The 21,885-nt window shown below is 46.1% G+C and overlaps 1 protein-coding gene across 4 annotated transcripts in view; it reads right to left on the reverse strand.

Moving 5' to 3' along the window:
• PKIG (cAMP-dependent protein kinase inhibitor gamma) overlaps window positions 1–21,885 on the reverse strand; it is a 102,335-nt gene that overhangs the window by 19,048 nt on the left and 61,402 nt on the right. For 2 of the 4 annotated variants that reach the window (XM_061207818.1, XM_061207815.1), the window contains exons 2-3: window positions 18,428–18,601; window positions 9,093–9,162 (exon numbers count right to left, since the gene is read on the reverse strand). The gene's annotated coding sequence lies outside the window, so the exon portion shown is untranslated. Of the gene's footprint in view, window positions 1–9,092; window positions 9,163–14,315; window positions 14,335–18,427; window positions 18,602–21,885 lie in introns of those variants that run through there. The other 2 variants (XM_061207817.1, XM_061207816.1) reach the window with 2 other exon arrangements.

The following is a 21,885-nucleotide window of genomic DNA, read 5'->3' on the forward strand; positions in this document are numbered from 1 at the left end:
TTAATAGTCTGTGTTGATGACTCCCACAGAGCCCCAAGCCTCTCTTAAGAGCTCTAGATGTGCAGCCTAACTGCCTACTTCGCCTTTCCCTTGGACATCTCCCCAGTGTTTCCAACTTCACGCGTCCAGTCACCAGCCTGCTTCCCCCAGCCTCCCTGAGCTCAGGGCCGCCACCCGCTGTACAGGCTGCTCAAGCTGGAACCCTGGGGCCATCACTCACGTCCAATCCGTCACTGGGTCCTGTCGTTTCTACTTGCAGAAGAGAGCCTGAACTTGCCCCCTCTCCCCTCCACGTGCACTACCTGGTCGCCATCGTTTCTCAGCTGCACCCCTAGTAGCGTCTCCTCACCACCTCCCTGCTCCCCTCTTGCCCTCGACCCAAGCCTGTGTTCTCCACAAGGGCCAGTGTGATGTTTGCACATCAGACACTGGGTCATGTGGTTCCCCTGCTTCATTCAACCTTTGATGCTTTTCCATTCCACATCTGGCAAAATCCAAACTCTACACCAGCCCCTGACATCCTGCACTGATCTGGCCCTGCCTCCTTCTGCGACCTTTTGTCTCATTTCCATTTTCTTCTTGGCCCATTTTGGTCTTTAATTCCTCAAACCAGCTCTTCCTGACCTCAGGGCCTTCATGAGACTGTTTATTCTGCCTGGAACATTCTCTGTCACTCTGCTCTTTATAGAGCCTCTTAAGTGGATTCCTGGCTCTGCCTTTTCAAATGGCCCTGCTCTGGGACACTGACAAGGGGGCCCTACAGGTCGCGAGGCCTCCAGAGCCCCTGTGCCCACCGCTACTGCATGTCGACTAAGCAACTGGAGTCTTGCATGGTGCGGTGACACAGCAAGGGCTTGGGGTCGCTCAGCTTCTGTCCCTAGAGCTGGGCACCTCACTAGCCACAGAGTCCTCGTCTATAAAATGGGGGTGTGACAACTGCCTGGAAAGGTGGTTTGGGGGAATAATCAGAGCCAGCATTTACAGAGTCCTGACTGCATGCCACACTAAGCATCTCTTTTTTTAATAATTTTTTGGCTGCGTTGGGTCTTCATTGCTGCGCGAGAGCTTTGTCTAGTTGCGGCGAGCGGGGGCCACTCTTCGTTGCGGTGTTCGGGCTTCTCATTGCAGTGGCTTCTCTTGTTGCGGAGCACAGGCTCTAGGCTGCGCGGGCTTCAGTAGTTGCAGCATGTGGGGTCAGTAGTTCCCTGTGCCACCAGGGAAGTCCCACTGCTAAGCATCTTTCAGGCTTTATCTCATTTAATTTTACAGCAGTTCCCTGAGGTAGAAAGCATTAATCATTTCTGTCCTACAGAGGAGGAAGCTGAGGTATAGAGAGGCTAAGTACTTGCCCAAGGTCATATTATCCACTGAGTATGGGGCAGGAGTGAGCCTGTACTATTAGGCCAGGAAGTGTAGAAATGAATTACCATCATGCCTAGCAGGCAGTAAGGGTTTGTTAAAAACTGTCCACTCGGGCTTCCCTGGTGGCACAGGGGTTAAGAATCCACCTGCCGATGCAGGGCACACAGGTTCCAGCCCTGGTCCAGGAAGATCCCACATGCCGTGGAGCAACTAAGCCCGTGTGCCACAACTACTGAGCCTGCGCTCTAGAGCCCACAAGCCACAACTACTGAGCCCGCATGCCATAACTACTGAAGCCCGTGTGCCTAGAGCCCGTGCTCCGCAAAAAGAGAAGCCACCGCAATGAGAAGCCCGCGCACTGCAATGAAGAGTAGCCCCCGCTCACCACAACTAGAGAAAGCTGGCACACAGCAACGAAGACCCAACACAGACAAAAATAAATAAATAAAGTAAATAAATTTATAAAACAAACAAAAAAAACCTGTCCACTCCCTTTTCTCCCCTTTTTTCTCCTCTATCCCCAACCTCATAATAAGGCATTTCTGAAGGAAGGACAAGAAAGCAATAAAGTCCTAAGAAAATATTCTACAATGCTGGCTAAAGCATATACCCAGATGCATTTTACCCAGGCTTAAGCAAAATCCTGTTTAGAATTTCCAGCTATAATTTTAAAATCTTAAGAATCTCTTCAGTGATGTTGGGTTGATTCTCTGAACTCTGCCACCAAATTCTAATTTTTCTTATTTAACTTTGAAAAAACAAGTATTTGGGGGTACGCATTTTAAAACCCTCACCCACTCAGCCGCTGTATCTCCCCCTGTGGCTGGGCAGTGTTAGCACTTCACGTAGGGCTGGGGGCTGGGCATTTGCGACAGTGATACAAACTCTTCAATCTGTGAAAGTCTGTGCTTCTGTGGAGGTCTCTGGAAAGAGGCAGAATACTCCAACAGAATTACTGCTTGAGGACCAGGCTTACTGAGTCTCCCCAGGTCTTCTGTTGTTAAAACATTATCTAAACTTGGTGAGGGCTCAGCTAAAATGCAAGGTTCCCAGAGAATGGCAGTCCCTGTCATAATGTGGAAGGAGGGCTGGAAGGGAAAGTGAGATCACTTCCAAGCAGGCTGGCCAAAGGTCCAGGGTCTGGACTGAGCTCCAGCTCTGCCGATGCCAGGCCAGGTGGCTCTGGGCAAGGTCCTTCCCCCTCAGACCTCGGGGGTCTCAAGTGTAGAATGAAGAGGTAAGCTGGGCATCTCTGTGGTGTTTTTGAAACACGTCTGCAAAGTCTTTGACATTCCTCCCATCAAGAGGTGAAGTGTAATTTGTATCCTCTTGAATGAGCTGGCCATAGCGACTTGCTTCTAACTAACAGACTGCAACAGACATGACTTCTAAGATTGAGTTAGAAAAGGTGTCACAGCTTCTACCTGGCTCTCCCTCGGGACACTTGTCTTTGGAGCTGTGAGCTGCACGTAGGATACCTGAGGCTGCCATTCTTTGAGAAAGCCCAAACCAGCCCCATGAAGTGACCACATGGAAAGGTCCTGAGATGGCATGGAGAGAGATGCGGCAGGCAGCCCCTAGCTGCGCTGGTCCCTAGCTGTTCCAGCACATGCCACTATCTGCAATTGTGTGGGACATCCAAGCCAGAATTGTCCAATTGGGCTGTCCCCAAATTCCTGACCCACAGGAAAAAGCACGAAAGATAATACATTACTGCTGTCGTTTTAAACCACTAAGTATTGGGGGTGATGTGTTACGCGGCAGTGGGTAAACAGAGTGATCTCTAATGTTACTTCCAGCTCGGGGTCCCTCTACAGTTCCTTTAGAAGTCTATAGAAAGCGTGCCCCAAAGCCGCTGGGGAGAATGAAAAGAAGCAAGATATCATCTCTATAATATCAATTCATTCATCCATTCATGCAATGAACTTTTACTGATCACTCAGTGTGTACCAGGCTTGGGACTAGATGCTACAGATACAAAAACAGTGAGACAGCAGGGGCCCCTGAGGGACATTCAAGGTCTAGTTAGGGAGGTCGACCCAAACACCCATAATTCTTAACCAGGCGTTGGGGGCGGGGGCGCACATATCAGAATTCTGGAATCACTGGGGAACAGCTTCAAACTATACCCCTTGCCTCCCTCAGGGATCCTAATAATGCCAGGCGGGGAATGCGGTGTGTGCTCACTAGCCAATATCACTGCCCTTGTCAGCCTCTGTTACTGATGGAAGATTGTCATGGCCCACACATGTGGTGAGAGCGAAGAGAGTTTAGGGACCACTTCTGTATATGAATCTTTTAAAACTTTAAGGATCTTTAAAAAGCTTGGTCATTAAGGGCTGTAACAATAAGATGTACAAGGCAGAGCGGGGCTCAGGAGTCCAGTCACTAACTTTAAGGAAATGACTCCCTCCCCTCCTTCATATTTATTGCTCACTGGGCACCGGGGATTTAGCAATGAATAAAACAGGCTCTCTGCCCTCATGAAGCTCGAATTCTATTGGAGCGACCCATACTAACGAACAAACAGAGTAAACATCAGGGGGCAACAGTGCTACGGAGAAAACTGAAGAAGGGCAAGGGGAGTGAGGTTTTCTAGGAGCGAACAGGGAGCCTCTCTGGGAGAGGGACACGGGTGCAGGGACCCGAAGGGAGGAGAGCAGGCAGATACCTGAGAAAGTGGGCCAGGCAGAGGGGACAGCGTGCAAGAGGTGGGGCCTGCCTGGTGTCCAGAAAGAGGACAAGGAGGCCACAGGGCTGGTGTGCAGCAAGTGGGGAGAGATAAGGCTGAGGGTGGCCAGGACCTTCCAGGGTCCTGGAGGACAAGAGTTGACTCGGAGTTTTGCTCTGATTTGACTTTACCCTTTCTGTGGCATTTCCAAATGAATGCTGTAACGCTTTCCCTCCACGCCAGTTCTCAGAGCCTCCGTCTAGTGCAGGGGGAGTGAGGCCTGGGGGCAGTAAGGGCGTCTCTTCACACATCCCTGGCAGGCACAGACACTGTATGCCCAAAGGCAGGGCCAGCAGGGTTGGGGCCCTCCCGTCCTAAACCAAAGGAGAAACAAAGTTCGCCTTCCATTCCCCCTGCCGCCGGACAGAAGCAGAGCCCACAATCCACACAACACAACATAGAAGACTACTAATGAAGTAACAGCCTCCCTTGGAACCAGAAAGAACAACATGTCTGCAAGCCGGGAACCATCCGACTGGAGCAGAGAGTACAGATTCCCCTGTGCCTTCGACCCACGTAACCACAGTCTGCACAAGATTCCAGCCCCTCGGTTTAGTATTCCAGCCCTCTGCCCCCTACCTCCAGGCACTGGGTCTTCAGGGGACGGCCAGCCCCCAGGCCCAGTGTCCTCTTCCCTGACCCAGCAGAAAAGATATGGGCTCCCGGGCTTCCCTGGGGGCGCAGTGGTTAAGAATTTGCCTGCCAATGCAGGGGACATGGGTTGGAGCCCTGGTCCGGGAAGATCCCACATGCTGCGGAGCAACTAAGCCCATGTGCCACAACTACTGAGCCTGCGCTCTAGAGCCCGCGTGCCACAACTACTGAAGCCCGCGAGCCTGGAGCCCATGCTCCCCAACAAGAGAAGCCACCGCAATGAGAAGCCCATGCACCGCAACGAAGAGTAGCCCCTGCTCACCGCAACTAGAGAAAGCCCACGTGCAGCAACGAAGACCCAACGCAGCCAAAAATAAATAAATTAATTTATTAAAAAAAAAAAAAAAGATAAGGGCTCCCTGCTTTACCACCATACAGGTGCTGATACACTTGTCCCATATCTGCCTTCCCAACTGGTTCTAGGAGGATAGGCACCCTGACTCTCTTGTCACTGTACCCCCGGCAAACAGCACAGTTCATGACGCGTGGAAGATGCACAATAAATATATCCATATGAATGCATTAATGAACAAACAAAATAAGAACTGAAGAACATTTGCACTCTCAAGCCAGTGATGAAAACCACCATGCGAGCCCTGGCTCCTGACCAAACAAATAACAATGATAATAATAAAATAAAAATGGCTACCAATTATGGGTGTATCTACTATGCATCAGCTATGGTAAGAAATGCTTTCCATATCATCCTATTTTCGCTTCCCTGTGGTCCTGCACAATTAGATCCCTTTTACACACAGCGAAGACATACTGGAGCCCCCGATTCACACCCAGGCCTGGCTGGCTCCTAGGCCCAAGGCCTCAAAGGCGGAGCCTCTCTTTGGCTCAGGAAAGCAGAGGATGTGGGAGCCGAGGACAAGGCGAGCTTAAAGGGGCGAAAGTGGCAGGAGGGGCTGACTGGGAGAAGAAAGCGAGGTTCTCCTTGGTCTTCATTTATACCTGTCTCCACCTGGTCGCCTGACCTGCTAGGGTTCTGCTCCAGCTCTGAGAATCACAGAATGTTCCTTCACTCCTTCAGTCATTCATTCAACACTTACTAAGTACAGACTCTTCCCAGCACTGGAACTGAAGGTACTTTGGGAGGCACTGCATTATTTAACCCTCATAATGGACAGCCCGTGGCTCAGAGAAGTTGCGTGGATCACCCAAGGTCCTCTAAGCAGTTAGTGACCAAATCAGGCCTTGAACCTGGGTTTCCTCATCCCCGACTCCTAGCACATTCTTCAGGATGGGTGCATTCTGGGGATGGCTCTGTCTCGATGTGGATGATACTGCATCTGTCTCATCCCCATCAGAGAACTGTTCTGTTACCAAACTCCCTGCCCCTCTGGCTTGTCTCAGTGCAAATGGCTCTGCCCACGTGGGCCAAATAAGGCCACGTACTGTACTAATGGGGAGGAGGAGCTTTCAGAGTGACTGACTGAGCACCCACCACAGTGCCAGGTGCAGAGAGCCTAATAAATGTTTTCAAAAAGAACGAATGAATGAATGAGTCAGGAGAGATACACAGTGGATCTGCTAAAGTGACAAGAGTTCAAGAGAGCATGTGGTTGTACATCCTCTGAGTGCCTGATGGGGTCCTGTCCTGAGTTTCAGAGTGACGGGCAACTACATGACTGCCCTTCACTTTGACAACTAGAGCCAGGCAGACAGAGAAGCAAGCCAGGGATTCCAATGACAGAAAAAAGATCCCATGCTGAACCACCACTGGTTCTGCCACCAGTGGAGAAATGCGGCCCCACGAAACCATCATTGTTTTACAGCCACTTGCTGAGAAGAGCCCGTTTGACAGGTGACGTTGACAAGTGGAAATTACTCAGAAACAAACTTGTCTCTTGCCTATGTCAACCCTAAATTTGGGCATATCAAAGACATGCTTGTAGCTTCTTAGCTAATAAAGCCATTTATAAAATACATTAGAGTCAAATTTCATTTGTCTAATTATTCCTCAGGGAATGACTCACTCCAGATCACCAAGATTCCCACACTGTTACTCTTTTAAGTATCAAAACCTTATGTGGAGACAGAAAGCAGATTAGTGGTTGCCTAGGACTGGGGAGGGTTGGGGGCTTGGGAGGGTGATGAGTTAAGGATGTAGGGTTTCTTTTGGGGGCAATGAAAATGTTCTAAAACTGATTATGGTGATAGATTCACAACTCTGTGAATATACTGAAGGCCAATGAATTGTATACTTTAAATGGGTGAACTGTGTGGTATGTGAATTATATCTCAATAAAGCTGTAAAAAAAAAACAAAAAAAATGTTTATCTGAATTACAATGGAGAGAAATTCTTCTCAGGTATTGCACTAATGCATTAGTGTATTACCCACTAACCTTTTCTTAATGATTTAAGATCAGTGCTGTGTGCATAGTTTTTCATATCTGGTATAACATGGCAATGTTCTTACTATTATTATAAGATACAGGGCAGTTTGCCCTACACTAAACAGCCCCATATTTTTTCTGCTTTATTTTTCTAAAAATGCCCTTTACTTTCACCATAAAGCTTGGTGGTTAAGCTCATGCGCTTGGGTCATGTATTACTTACTGACTTATTGGCTGTGTGGTCTCTGGTGAGTTACAAGGTCTCTCTGTGCCTCAGTTTCTCCATATGTAAAATAACAGTTCCAACCTCCGTGGAGAGTTGTCAGGATCAAATAAGATAAGGTGTACAAAGTATCTGACACTGTCCTTGGCAGTGGTAAGCCGGACTGAAATTTAGCTATCAACACTATTCCCACTGGCGTCAGTGTAGCTGCCGGAGCAGCCCTTCCGAGCTGCAGACTCAGAAACCAGAAAACCCGCAGAGTGTGCTCAGTGAGATGAAACAGGGGCTGGGGGTACAATTCCATGACTGGACTTTGGGACATCCCATCAGATGGCTCTGAGCTTCAGTGATATTAGCTAATTTGTCCCAGTTCACCCCTAAACAGAAAAACCTAGAGGATTGGTGAGGTCGCCCAAGATATCCTGGCACGTGGGAGGCTGCTGCCCAAGGGGACGCAGTGCCCCACATCACTTGAGGCGTTCTCGAGACCAATGATTCTTCCAACTCAGAGGTCACAGACACACTTGAGAATCTGAGGAAAGCTACAGACGTTTTGCCTAGAAAAGTATGTGTGTGTGTATGCATACAAAACCGTACCCATGTTTACAGGGAAATCTTGAACCCCAGAAGCCTGTTTAAAAACCCAGGCTCTAAACTTCATATAACCCCAGCACCCTCAAGGTTCAGTGGCTGGGACCCAATGCTCCCACAGCAATTGGAATAGAAGGTCCTCTGATCTTGGCCAGATACACAGTCCTGGGAGCTGACTGCCACATCCTAGTCACTGCAAATACATGCATCCAGGGGATTCCCAGCGGCACTGAGTCAGAACAGGACACAAACCTGGTGGCTCAGGAAGCTAGCGTAGGGCAAGGCCCAAAAGCCTTGCTGATAAGCAGCTGGGGAGTTCCAGACCCAGGGCAGCTGCCTGCCAGATAAGATTCTTGCTCTGCCAACAGAGAAGAGGAATCTTAGGAGAGGTGTTAGAGGCAGGCCAGGCCAGGCCAGGCCATGAGAGGGAATTCAAAGGAGCTGGAAACCCCCCAAATTCCCAGGACTACGAGGACTTGGACAGAGAATTAAAGGCTGGAGATTCTGCCCTAATGCAAGAGGATGGAGCTGGAAAGGGGTAGGCGAGTTGGGGGCAAGGGAGGCGGGTGGACCACGGGTCAGAAGCTGTTAGAAAATGTTTGGATACCAGAAAAATATGAACACTAACCCAAGGTGGCCATACTTCCAGGCAGGCCATTCTATGTTGTATGAACTGCATTTTTCTTACAACTGGAACGGACCTGCACCATCTCTCCTCATCACATCACTGGGCTGTACTTGTTTCTTTGGGCTGGGTTTTGCCTGCTTTTGCTCCTGTATCACAGTATTAAAATTCCCAAAATGTGCCCTAGTCTTTATGAAAATACCTTTACAACAAACAATTGCTGGACAGGAAAGTTGGCATCATGCCCAGCTTTGCTAATAACTCCTGTGAATGATTCCATCTGCTTAAGTAGATGGCTGAAGAAACCCATTCTCTTTTAAGCCACCAGAAGTAAATTGTCTTTCTTTTGCTATAGAGAAACTATGTAAAAGGAATCATGATTGAAATTGCAGAGTGATGTTATATAACTTCTGAAAAGGGCCACCCTGCCTCTTCATGGGGCCCACATTCCTCTCTAATTTCATTTGGAATCTATTTCTTTTCCCTCTTCAAATGGAAATAAAGGTATTTAGGTAAACATTCGTGATGCTATAGTAGTGGTATGAATAATGTGACTACCCACCTGGTTTAGTTTCTTTTTCCAGCTCGCATCTCTTCAGATTTTCCACTGTTGACTAATCAATATGGAAATTCTAAGGAACCAGAAGAAAAACAAAAATTAGAGCCAGACATACTCTAGGGTTGTAAACTGAAACGGTCTTTTAGGAATACAAGTTAACAACATCTATTAACATATTAACTGCACACATCCTTTGGATCAGTCAGGTATCTAGGAATTTATACTATAAATATGCTCACATAAGTAAAAGAATGTTCAGTAAAACATATTGTGTAAAAGTAAAAAAAAAAATAAGAGAGGAAACAACTTAAATGTCTGTTAATAGGAAAAGAGTTAAATTATGGTGTATCAATGTGATGAGAAACTATACAGCCATTACAAAGAATAAGGGAGATTTTGTCATACTGACATGGGAAAATGTACGTGCTCTGTTGTTAAAAAGTAGTGTAAAATTGTATATATTATTGCTTTTTAATTAAAAAAACCGACCATGATTGTTTATGCTTAGAAAAATGTACACCATTTGTGTATATACTAAATTTTTGTATCTACATAGAAAAAGGCAAACAGCAAACTATGAACAGCAGCTCTCTTTGGGACTCAGAAAAAGGAATGAAAGACTTTCACTTTTTACATTAACTCTTTGTTTGAGTTGAAAACTTTTACAGAGGCATACATAACTTCCATAATCATTATACATGCTATCTAAAATTCTAAGGTATCCACAGTGCGGGCAAAAGACATTTTCAGACAAAAACTGACTGAGCAAGTTTACCATTGACAAACTCCAAAAACATTCTCCAACAGAAGAGAAACTGAACACAGAAAATAAGTGAGATTTTAGAATCAACAGTGAGCAAAATTAGTAAGTATATTGGTAAATTTAAAGAAGTACTGATTGAGTGAAACAAAGCTAAATGAGGAGGTAAAAATGTATTTGACAATATTGACAATATTACATGTTTGACAATAATAACACTGAAGATGGAAGAGAAATCAGAGTTAAATGTGGTAAGGTTTTTGATTATTCAGGGCAAACGCAGAAATACTGTTTAATTTTAGATAATACATCCATGATGCATATAGAAATTCTAAAGGTAAAAGCAACAAAATATAGAAATAGAATGCATAAGTCCCAAACCAGTTAGCGTGCTCCTAGGTAGAAAAGCCTAATTATCCAAAAATGCCATCCTTCTCAAGTGACTACATAATTTTAATTAAATTCCAATAGGAATACCATTAGGTTTTTTTGCATGGGTGAATAAAAAAAATTACTTTAGGACTTCCCTGGTGGCACAGTGGTTAAGAATCCGCCTGCCAGTGCAGGGGACATGGGTTCAAGCCCTGGTCCGGGAAGATCCCACATGCCGCGGAGCAACAAAGCCTGTGCACCACAACTACTGAGCCTGCGCTCTAGAGCCCGTGAGCCACAACTACTGAGCCGGCGTGCTACAACTACTGAAGCCCGTGCGCCTAGAGCCCATGCTCTGCAACAAAGAGAAGCCACCGCCATGAGAAGCCAGCGCATTGCAACAAAGAGTAGCCCCCGTGAGCCGCAACTAGAGAAAGCCTGTGTGCAGCAACGAAGACCCAACACAGCCAAAAATAAATAAATAAATAAATTTATTAAAAAAAAAAAAATTACTTTAGAGTTCATATGGAATAATAAGTATTCAAGAAAATTAGCCAAGAAATAGTAAAGATAATTATAAAAAATAAATAGGGGATCTGTCTTACAAGAAAAATTTACTGTAAAGACATTATAATAAAAAGATACAGTATTAACATAAGAATAGACAAATAAGTTGTGGTTTAGAATAGCAAGTTCAGAAATAGATACAATAAAGGAAATTATTTATGACAAAGATGAGTTTCAACACAAAACAGAAAGGATGGCTAATTTAATAAATGGTGCTGGCCATCTAGAAAAAAGCTTGATCACTACCTCTTGCTATGTATAAACATAAATTCCAAAGGGATTAAACATTCAGGATTAAATTAATTAAAACCATAAAAGTATTAGAAAAACATTTAGGAAAATATTTATGTAACTTTGAGGTGAGGAAGTTATTCCTAAACAAGGCAAGAAATCCAGACACTATGAAGAAAAATATAGAAACAAATTAATAAACATAATAGATTAGGAAAAATATTTGCAACACGTATGGAATCCTTAATACATAAACACATAAAGAGCTCCTACAACTTGTTGAGAAAAAGGCAAATAATTCATAAGAAAAATGCGCAAAGGAAATTCACAGAAGTGGAAAATGAAATGGTCAATTAACATGAAACAACGTTCAGTTTCACTAGTAGTAAAGAATATACAAAAATAAAACACCATTTCCCCATCAGCTTGGTCAGAAATAAAACAATAGAGATGGAAGGAGGGAGAGATGGAGGAAAGAAGAGAGAATATCTAATACTGGTAAAGACTTAGGGAAATGGAAGTACTCACATATTGCTGGGGAGAATGTAAATTATTAGAACTCTTTGTAAAGTAGGATAGTTTTATCTATTAAAATGTCAAGTACATATACCCTTTAACCCAGCAATACTATTTTTTGAAAATATAATCTATAAAAATAAAAGGACCAGTGAAGAAAGATATGTACATATAGATATTTAATGCAACAACAGTTTTAGTAAAAAAAATGGTAATAACTCGAGTATCTGCCAAAGGAGAAATGGTTGAATATACTGTGGTACCTCTAGATCTACAGCCCTTAAGTTATTTAAGAGTGAATCAAATTTGTACCTACCCATGATGTATTATTTAGTGGGAAAAATAAACTGCAAAATAATAAAGTACAATCCCACTTGTGACAAAACATAATAAACACATACATACACAAAGTATCCATTCACGTAGGAGCCTGGAGAAAGGTATGGAAAGATACACACCAAACTGATTACAGTGGTTATCTCAGAAGGATGGAAATGGGGAGCAGGGAGAGGGGAGAGATTACAAACTTTCTCTTTATACATCTTCAAATTGTCTAGCTACAGCAAGCATATGCATCACTTTAGGGAAAACTAATGAAGAAAACAAAAACAACAACAAACTAATGACAGCAGAGAAAGAATGCTGGTAAACTGTGTCACACACTACCCATTTATCTTTACATGGGATAGTTAACTGCACTTACTGTCACTTTCTCTTTTGGTCAAATAGAACAGGTCTTCCAACCTATCATTTTAATAGCTGGAAGACAAATTTTTTAAAAAGCTTCATGAAAGGGGAAAAAAAGTGCACTTTATTTCCAAAGCATTTATGTCACTTTTTAAGGGAAAAAATTTTTTTTTACTTAAAAAAAAATGCTCCCCTTTAAAAATCCAGAAGCAAGCCTAAAGCTTTGGCTTGAAACTGCCCTGCTTAGGTGGTGTGTGGGCTGGTTCTGCGCTGTTGACTGTTTTTCGTGGCTCTGTGCCCTTAATTGCCTTTCTCCCCAAACCCAATTAAATATACACCCGGGCATCTATGTTTGCCGGGAACCAAAGCCCAGTAAACCGCAGCATCTCTGCTCACAAGGCTCTCTTGGCCTCCAAGCAGATGCTCTGGCTTCTATATCAAATGCGTCCTGGAATCCAGAGAAGTGAAATGGTTTGTTTTGTAACCCATTCTGTTGGAAGGAGAAAGGAAGGAAATGGTTTATCCCAGTGGATGAAATGAAAGAGAAAAGAGGAACAGCATTCACAACAAGCTCTTGAAGGAGAGCCACCTATGCTGAATCTGCCATTTCGGGGTTACCTGGAAGGTATACTCTGCCCTTTCCTGGTGGCATGCTTCACTTTCAACTCTTATTTTATTTCACTGATAAGATATCTTTCATTGAAATAATAATGATAGCTCATATGTCTACAGCACTTCATATTTTACAAAGCAGTTTAAGATACTTATTCGATCTTCACAGTGACCCTGGGATCAGATCAGCATCATTCCCATTGACAGATGAAAATGAGGCCCAGAGAAATTAAGGGTCTTTTAAGGTCACACAGCAAGTTGGTAACAGAACAGCAGTACAAACTCAGGTCTCCAAACCCAAGTCCAGTAGGGAGCTCACATGTGAAATCAGAAAGGGGAACTATAGGCAAGCCAATGAATAAAAACATTGGCCCTTGGGAGTAACAGATTTTTCTTGCCCCTTATGAAAAAATTACAGACTAGGAGGACTATTCTATGCCAACTCAGAGAGAAATTTTGCTCATATACTGGTATACAGCTGCTGAATAAGGGAAGGAAAATCCCCTGCATCACCAGGCCCCTCCATCATTTTCCTAACCTTCCTCTGATCCTAACCTTCACCCTCTTCTCTCTCCCTTTCCCCTCTAGGCTTTAGCCACACTGCCTCCTTTCACTTTCCCCAACATTCCACAGGCATTCCCGCCTTGGGCCTTTCACCTGTGTACCTCTCCCTACCTGGAGTATTCTTTCCCACCCCCAGCACCCTCTCCCCCAACTCCTAGGCATAACTGACTCCTTATCTTGGTTGAAACACCACCTCTTCAGGCAAACCTGCCCCAACTACACTCTCCTCCGCATCCATCACTCATCCTGTTTATTTCATACCACCACCACTAGTCCCTGGAAGCTTCATGTGAGGAAGGACCATGCCTGTTCTATGGAGCAGTGTCCACCCACCACCTTGCCCAGTGTCTAGCAGATATGAGGTGCTCAACAAACACTGGCTGAATACATGAAAGATTTACTGAAGGGAACCGAAGCCTCGGCTTAATCGCTACTCTCTCAGGCCTTCCACAGCACTGTCCCTATCTTGGGGCACATAATCACACGTGTTAAGAGTCATCGAGTCTTTTTTTACCTACCAGGCTGCGAGCTACTTATAAGTCTTACTTACCTTGGTATTGCCCACAGCACCTCGCATAATACCGAAAACACAAAGGGCTCTTTACAATGGGTGAATTCACACATACGTACAGGAAAGTACAAAGGAAAGCCAGGGCCCCTAACCAAGCGCAGACAGTGGTTTCTTCCCCCGCGGGGACCGCAACACAGAACACGAGCACCTCTGAGATACGCAAACAGGGACTCTGCCTAGGGAGAAATTAAAACGAGCTAAACTCCAGATGCAGCCAGTGTGCGGGTGAGGGGATGCGGGCATAAGCATGGACTGCTGATGGGAGCTTATACAGGCTGAAACTTTCCAGTGGCAAACCGGGAACGTGTATCAGAGATCTAAAAACGGTCATGCCCTTTAACCTCACCATGCCTTATTTGAAAATCAGAGAAGTGAAATCACTGGGTGATGATTTAAGTATGTTTTTCTGTACTGTCTCGCTTTTCCTTCCATGAACATGTTCCAATTTTGTAAACTGAAAAAAAAAAAGCCACAATATAAATGTTATAAAAACAAACCAACAGAAAACTTAGTGGTGATTTTAGACGACAGAATCACCCATCCCTAGAATTCCTTACTGAACATGGGATAGTAGATTCCGGGTCCTCTAAGGCGGGGCTGCTGCATTTTGTGATGAGCTCCTTTCTCTCCTCTGAAGCCGAGGGGGATAGGAAAGTGCTGGGGGTGAATGCTTCGGCAGGAGCAGCTCTCATTTCCCCCTAATGTGAGTGCCGGCAAAGCTCTGGGCGTCAGGAAATGGAGGGGAGCGTGGGGGTAATCAACCCAGCTCAAGACCACGACCTCCGCCCACCTGCTGCTGACCCACTGCAATTATTCACTCACCCACCTGTCCTCGCGATGCCCTGCGAGTTGCACCAGACCAGAGGCTGTCTCTTAATCAGCCTGTTCCTCTAGCCTCGTGCTCGGTACCCATCAGCCCTCAGCAGGTTTACTGAACGTCAGAGACCACAGCCATAAAGTACTAAACGTAATTACTGACCTAGCTCCCTGGGACATAATAAGAACGCATTAGCAACCAAATACTTCATTTCTTTAGTGCCTTGAAGGTCCATTATTCAGTTCAGAAGAGCCAAGTTGAAGACCAGCAATTTCTTGGAAGATAAGAGACTTCTTTTGAAGTTAGGAAATGCTGGCCTCCTCCGATCAGGGTGGATGTGTTTCCATCTGTGATTTGGAGTGGCTCAGCATGGCAGCTGACTGCAACTTCCAAAGAAACCACTCTTTGAAGGGGCAGTTTTCAAAGTTTTCATGAGGCATTTCTGAAAGATTTCCAGGAGGTAGTGAGCTCAGCCTTGGGTCGTGATTAATGACTTGTTTCCAAGAACCTTAGATTTTCCACGTCTGTCTCCACTTAGGAATCACTTCTGGTCCCTCGTGAAAGCACTCAGCAGAGTGAACTGGGTGAGCTCAGCCGCTTGTCACACTCAGAAAGTAACACCTGCCACCAGCTTTTCCCTTCAGTGGCTGGGCCAGGGACCTTGGGTCCCAAGAGAACAGCGCCCACTTCAGCTTTTGGCCTCATCACTTAAGTGGGTGACAGGAAACACTGCTGAGGCTTGGATTAAAGAGCCAGCGTGGCAGGTCCAGGGCCCAGTAGGGGATGGGGGGTCGAAACTGAGGAGTTCAGAGATAACTTCAGGCTTCTCACGCAAATGCCATCCTGTGACTGAGGGGGCAGGTGCCTGTGACGTCAGCTAACTTTCTCTTTCTGGAAACCATAACGCAGCTAATCCTGAGCATGTATTTTTGGACCAACCAAGTGCATTACGAGCCTTATCCTGCTTTGTCCTCATGGCACCTGTCTGAGGTAGGTATAATTGTGACCTCCCACTTTTCAGAAGAGAAGCACGCTCTGTGAGGGGGGTAATGTCTGAGATGGCTCAACTTCTCCTCGAACCCTAGACTGTCTAGAGTGACAGGGACTGGGGACACCAACCAGCCCGGGGGCCACAAATGCAAGTGCCCACAGGGGCCAAAGGCCAGGCAGGAAACTAGAGAGCGCGACAGACTGGATAAGCATTCGAATTTAAACAAAAATAAAAACCCAAACCAGGTACCTTCCTTCCAGAATATCACCTCCTCACCACCACCTTAGGAAGAGGGACGACTTTTTTAATCAGCCAAAGTCTTGAGATCCTGGGGGCTCAAGAGCCTGGGTGAGGCCGGGACAGAGGCCCGGGCCCTCCTGCTGCCCACGCCCAGGGGTGCTGCCCGGGCAGCAACGGTCCACTTTCAAAGGGCTTAGCTGCTGGGGAAGTTATGCTTCAGCTTTCAGATATGCCAAGGGGCTTCACAAACCCTCCAGTTAACCACGATCTTAATCCAAACAGTTTTAAATACTGCATCTTCCTGAGGGTTAGGGTCTCTGATGGCCTTAAAGAGAAAAGAATCCCTTAAATTGCCAAGATCTGGAAACTTGGAAACTCAGAGTCCAAGATTTGACAACTTCTTTTGCTTTTCTTTGTACTTTGGCTCTGGCACCCTTTCCCTGCAGCAGGGCAGGCTGTGTCTCGGTGAGATGCAGGAGGGAGGGAGGCAAAAAAGGAGATTTCCCCTCCTCTTCTCCCTCTCTTTTGCCAAGCTAGGGAGAAGGTCAGTGGGCTTTAAGTTAAACTTGGCTATGATGTGTCTTCTCTGTACCTATGTGCCAAGTTCTCTACCAGGCAATGAGGTATAGTGACAAAGGAGACGGTGCATGTGGTCTAGTGGAAGCAGTGAACTGATGTCACGCCAATAACCATGTAAGCACAGCTCAGGTATGACACTCCCTGGTGGTCTAGTGGTTAGGATTCGGTGCTCTCACAGCTCAGGTGAACACTAGGAAGGAGTTCGCAATAATACGGGAACGTATAGTGGAGATTTACCCTGTTGGTGGAGTTAGGGAATGATGATACTGACCACCTGGTGTTATGTGAAAGGATGAGCGTAACACGGGGCCTGGCCCTTAGCAGGTGCTCAGCACAGTTAATTCTTTTTTCTCCTCCCTCCCCAGTGTGCGTGCACACCACACTGAGGTTTTCTCCTTCAGAAACACAAAACCTGACAACACGTTCAACTCAGAAGTAACTTAATATTGCCTGTTTTATAACCTCTTTTAATTCTCCTAGAGGCACCAGTATTCACCCACTCCGGGATACTGAAAACTAAGGGCATTTTGCTCCTCAAGCCCTAAGGGGTCTCCTCAAAGGGGAAAGAGATTTCAGCGGTTCACTTCAAACTGAACTTGGGAACAAAGTTGACCCTTGAACAACACAGGGGTGAGGGGCACCAATCCTCCGTGCAGTCGAAAATCCGAGTATAACCTTTACGGTCGGCCACCTGGATCATGGGTCCGCATCCATGGATTTATCCATGGATTTAACCAACCGCAGATCATGTAGTTCCGTAGCACGTATTTATTGGAAAACATCCGCAGAACAGTAGACCCTCGCAGATTAAAGCCATGTTGTTCAAGGGTCAACTGTAAAGCGATCATCTAGTTTCACCCCTCATTTAGGTACAAATGAGGAAACTGAGGCCCGGAGAGTGAAACACTTGCCCAGGCTTCCACGGTTTCCTTGGGTGGCCCTTCTATTATGTGGTGGCTCTTGTTTTTTAAAGCTGAAGGCTTTCTTCTTTAACTGTGATTTTTTTCAACTATTTTTACCTGCTAGGAGGCTAGGTGGAGCGCACACAGCACCTGCAAGCCTTGTATCTCAAGCCACCTGAGAACCCTCAGCCCGGCACCCACTGGTACCGCCCCCTCCCTTCCTCTCTGCACAGAGGCTCCCTCGGTTTAAAATCCTGAAGACAGAACCCAACAAATAAAACGCCCAAAGACTTACATGTTCTGTTTATTTTCTAGGAATAAACAGCACATTTTTTAAAGGAAGCAATAAAAAGATCACAAAGCCAAAGTTAAAGATTTCGATCTTGGAGTTTCCTATGCAGCCTCTGAGGCATCAGGGCACAAGTGCTGAGGTAACTTCATGAAATCTAATCGTATCTGTATCTTAAATTTAAAATACCGATGTTACATTTAAGAGGGGAAGATTATAGGGAATTTTCATTTGCAGAAATATTTCTCTCTACAACGTTTAAGATTTTTTTGTACCACCTTGGTAATCAGAAAAACAAATTAATAAAGATTTTCCAAACACCAATTTCTAAGGGAGGATTTATTTCCTCACCTATATTTGGGGCAAGGAGTTGCTTTCGAAGTTCTAGGTACTCTGTCAAAGTTCTTTGGGTAACAAAGTAAAACAGCATTTGACTGGAGCCCATCTGCAAGCCTTGAGGCTCAGACTCTAGCCCTAGGCAGTTTCAGACAAAGCCATAATTTTCAGAGCAATAATATATCATAATATAAAAATAGACACTTTGTGACCAACAGGCTGGAAAGCAAGCTCTCCAGAGAGAGCCCTACCTCCAAGGCTGCTTCTCCCTGGGGGTGGCGACAGAGAAGAAAGTTCTACTTACAAGAGCAGAGAGTTCCTTCAAAGTCCAGTGGTCCTCAGTCAGAAGGGAAGGTCGAATTTAAGAAGCCAGCATTCAGAACGCCTCCCTTCCGAGGGTTAAGCAAGATTAGCAGAGCGGGCCAGGGGTGCAGGCAGGATCTCTCGTGCCCTCTCTCTCTCCCTCTCTCCGCGTCTCCTAAATGAAATGCACTTCAAGGTTTTAGTGGGTGTTTCCCACGTCTCGGGCCAAGTAAGTCCCCATTTGTTGTAACCCAATGCTCAGCCTGATGATGTCAACCACTCAGCTCCCTTGCTCAGTTTCCACCTCTCCGTCCACAGGAGAGATCCATTTCCTTTGGACAATGAGCCGCGGGGGCTGTAACTGCATCCCGGGCCGGCACATTTGCCTAACATCCTTCCTTCCATTTTCAACACTGCAGGCTTAGTGACAAAAGGCTTCCTATCCACTCCCTGGGCCAGGGCTCCCGGTGTAAATCCCTTCGCCTCTTAGTCACTGCTGACCGTGGGCTTACCTAGTTTGCCGTGCTGTGGTCTAATTCACTTCTTTGGTGTATAAGCCACTAGTTAGGGTGGGGAGCTGCACCCCAACTCCGTCCCTCCCCCCATCTCCTTCTTCCTTCTCAATTTTCCAAGTTGTCGAATCTCTCCCTAAAGTTTCCTAGGTGCTGCTGGACAGAGTGCACGAGTCTGTCCTTCACTGGGGGAGGTGCCACGTGCCCACTCCAAAGGCTCAGAAAGAGCACTAGTCTGTTGCCTGGGGAACAGGGTTCTGGTCCTGGTCACACTCCTAACTGAATGAATGACCTCAAGCAAGTCATCCCTCTCTCTGGACATCAGCTTCCCCATCAATGAAATGACGGCTTTGGTGTCTTCCACTTCTAAAATTCAGTGACGGAGGAGCTTATCAACAAATGCAACGTAAGGAAGTTTACTACAAGCTGGCTGACCACACGCTTGAGGGAGGGAGGAACCCTGGAGGGGTCCAAGGCCTCTGCTCAAGATGCCGGGCTCCGCTCAGCCTCCTCCAACCCCCTTTATGGTGGAGCTGAACTGTTTCTCTGGGAGAAAACCCCCAAGAATTCACTGAACAAGTCCTGGGGACGTGGGAAGAGGCAGCATAAACTACTAGATAAGATAAAGCAGCAAGAGAATTTAACTGTCCTAAGGGACTAACATGGAACAGCAGTGGTTACTAGAGATAATAATTAATCTCTTGCATTTGTAGAGTACTTGATAGGAAAGACAAAGCCTCTCTGCTTTGGTGTATAGTGGGAAGCAATGGGACATGTATAGTGATTATGAGCATCAATTTGGGAGCCAGGGATGTAGATCTGAATCCTATGTGACTTAACTCCTCTGAGCTTTTTCTTTCTTTTTTAAGTACAAAATGGGATACTAGGGCCTCCATTTTAGGACAGTGAGAATGAAATTAACACATGTAAGGGAACTGAAAGTATTTGGCACGTGACTGATGATAGATGGTGGCTCTTACTGTTGTACCTAATCTCCTTTGATTCTCATGTGAGGAGAATCAGGTCCCCAGGGAACTGCATTATTAATCTCCTTTTCCTGAATAGGAAAACGAAACACAGAGAAGTTAAGTGACATGCCCGAGGTCACACAGCTCAAGATGAAAAGGCCAGACTTGGAAACTGAGTCTTTTAACTCCTACTGAGGCCAGCACACGTGCCCACAACTGCCAGTGCTACTTCCCAAAATGGTTACTCCACCGAGCCTGGCCCTTAGTTCTACGTGGGAGCATCCCCACTTCGAAAAACAGGCTAAGCGTCTTAAAACCAGTGGGGAAGGAGTGGGATGGAGAGTTTTCCTGGGTTCAACCAGGCCTGAGACGGGGAAAGGTAGTCAATCTGTTAGCTAATAGGAAACACTTCTGGCTACTAGGTAAGAGGCGTGCTTACCTGCTTTTCTACCAAAATACTGTGTGGCCTGAAACAAGTCTGGGTTTCAATCACCCCTCCCCGCAATGGTGCAGATCTGATTTGCCTTAAAGCTACTTGGGACTAGAGCTCTATTGGGAAAGAAGCTATTTATAGGTGGGAGGAAGGTTGTGGTAGTTTGTAACTTAACAAGAATTTTAATTAGTTCTCAGAAAACTCGGATGTTAATCAGAAAAGGTCCAAGCAAACAGGCTATATATTAGGAGGGAGTGTGCCATTCTGAAGGCTTTCCCACAAGTTGGTCTGAGACTGTAGTGGAATAAAAAGAACACCAGCCTGGTCACCCACGGAGAGCAGCAGTCAACAGCCTGAAGAGACCTGCCCCTGGACCTTCTACCTGTGTAGGACCTTGGGCAAGTTAACTTCTTTGTGCCTTGGTTTCCCAATGTAAAATGAGAATAACAACCGCATTCACTCTTCAAGGTTCTTGTGTGGCTTAAGTGCCTGGCACAGACTACAAGTTCAAAAATACTTGTAAAACTCAGCTGGCACATTCTAGAGAAAAGACATTATTTTCTAATTCTGACTCACTGTCACCACCCTCTGCCCGGAGGATGACGTGACAATGAATAAGGTCAAGAATGTCGGGAAGCCAGAGAAGGGCCCCGTGTTTCTCTAGAACGTCAGGATGAGTAAGGAACAAAGCCTCGGAGCGCTGTCAGGCGTGTTCTTGTGTGCTCGCAGTGACACTCAGCGTGGAGGGCCTGGAGGTGGGGCATTGCTTGGCTGGGCCTTTATTCCAGAAGTCTGAGTGCGCGTGAGGAAATGAAGCCCGTTTCCTGACAGGTCAGCCTACTGACATCACCCTCAGTGCTCTGAAGCACGTTTTGTTACTTGAACAAAAATACTAGTAAGGAGCCCATTCATAAAAACAAAGATAGCGTTTTCCTCGACGACATGTATTTTGTAACACTTGCCCTGCAGACTGAGTAAACTGTCCATCTGTGACAGAAGCCATGAAGAGAGAACTGTGACAACACCAGCACACTCACTTTCTCCACTACTGACCATGGCAGATGATACACTCTGTGGCCTGGGGCCACGCTCTGTGCTGTAAACCCCATTGGATGGCATCCTTACCCGAAGCAGCCACAGGAAGTGTTATTCACGGTCTCATCCTACAGTTGCGGAAACCGATGCGTGCAGAGGCTGCCTGGCCCGCTCAGAGGGTCCCTGGAGTAAGTGACGGAGTCTGTGCTCCAAGCCAGGCTGCCTGGGGCCAGGCCTGTCTGCTTAAGTCCCTCACTCTACTGCCTTTTAAATGTTTCCCTGCAGGAAACTTGGCAGATCTTCACAGCCAGCAAGATCGGCTCCATTTGAGGATAAAGGAAACTCTGGCAGCTTCAGCTTGCAGGGCTGGTCTGAAGGGCTCAGACAGCCCCTTTGCCCCAAAGCTGCCTTCAATTCCCACCCCCTCATTCCCAGTCCGGTGGGGGTCTCTCCCTCTGAATTTCCTTAGTACTTCATCTGTTTCTCTTAAGAAACTTACCTTTTCTCCTTC

This window comes from Eubalaena glacialis, chromosome 13, assembly GCF_028564815.1.
Source record: "Eubalaena glacialis isolate mEubGla1 chromosome 13, mEubGla1.1.hap2.+ XY, whole genome shotgun sequence".
Classification (NCBI taxonomy): domain Eukaryota; kingdom Metazoa; phylum Chordata; class Mammalia; order Artiodactyla; family Balaenidae; genus Eubalaena; species Eubalaena glacialis.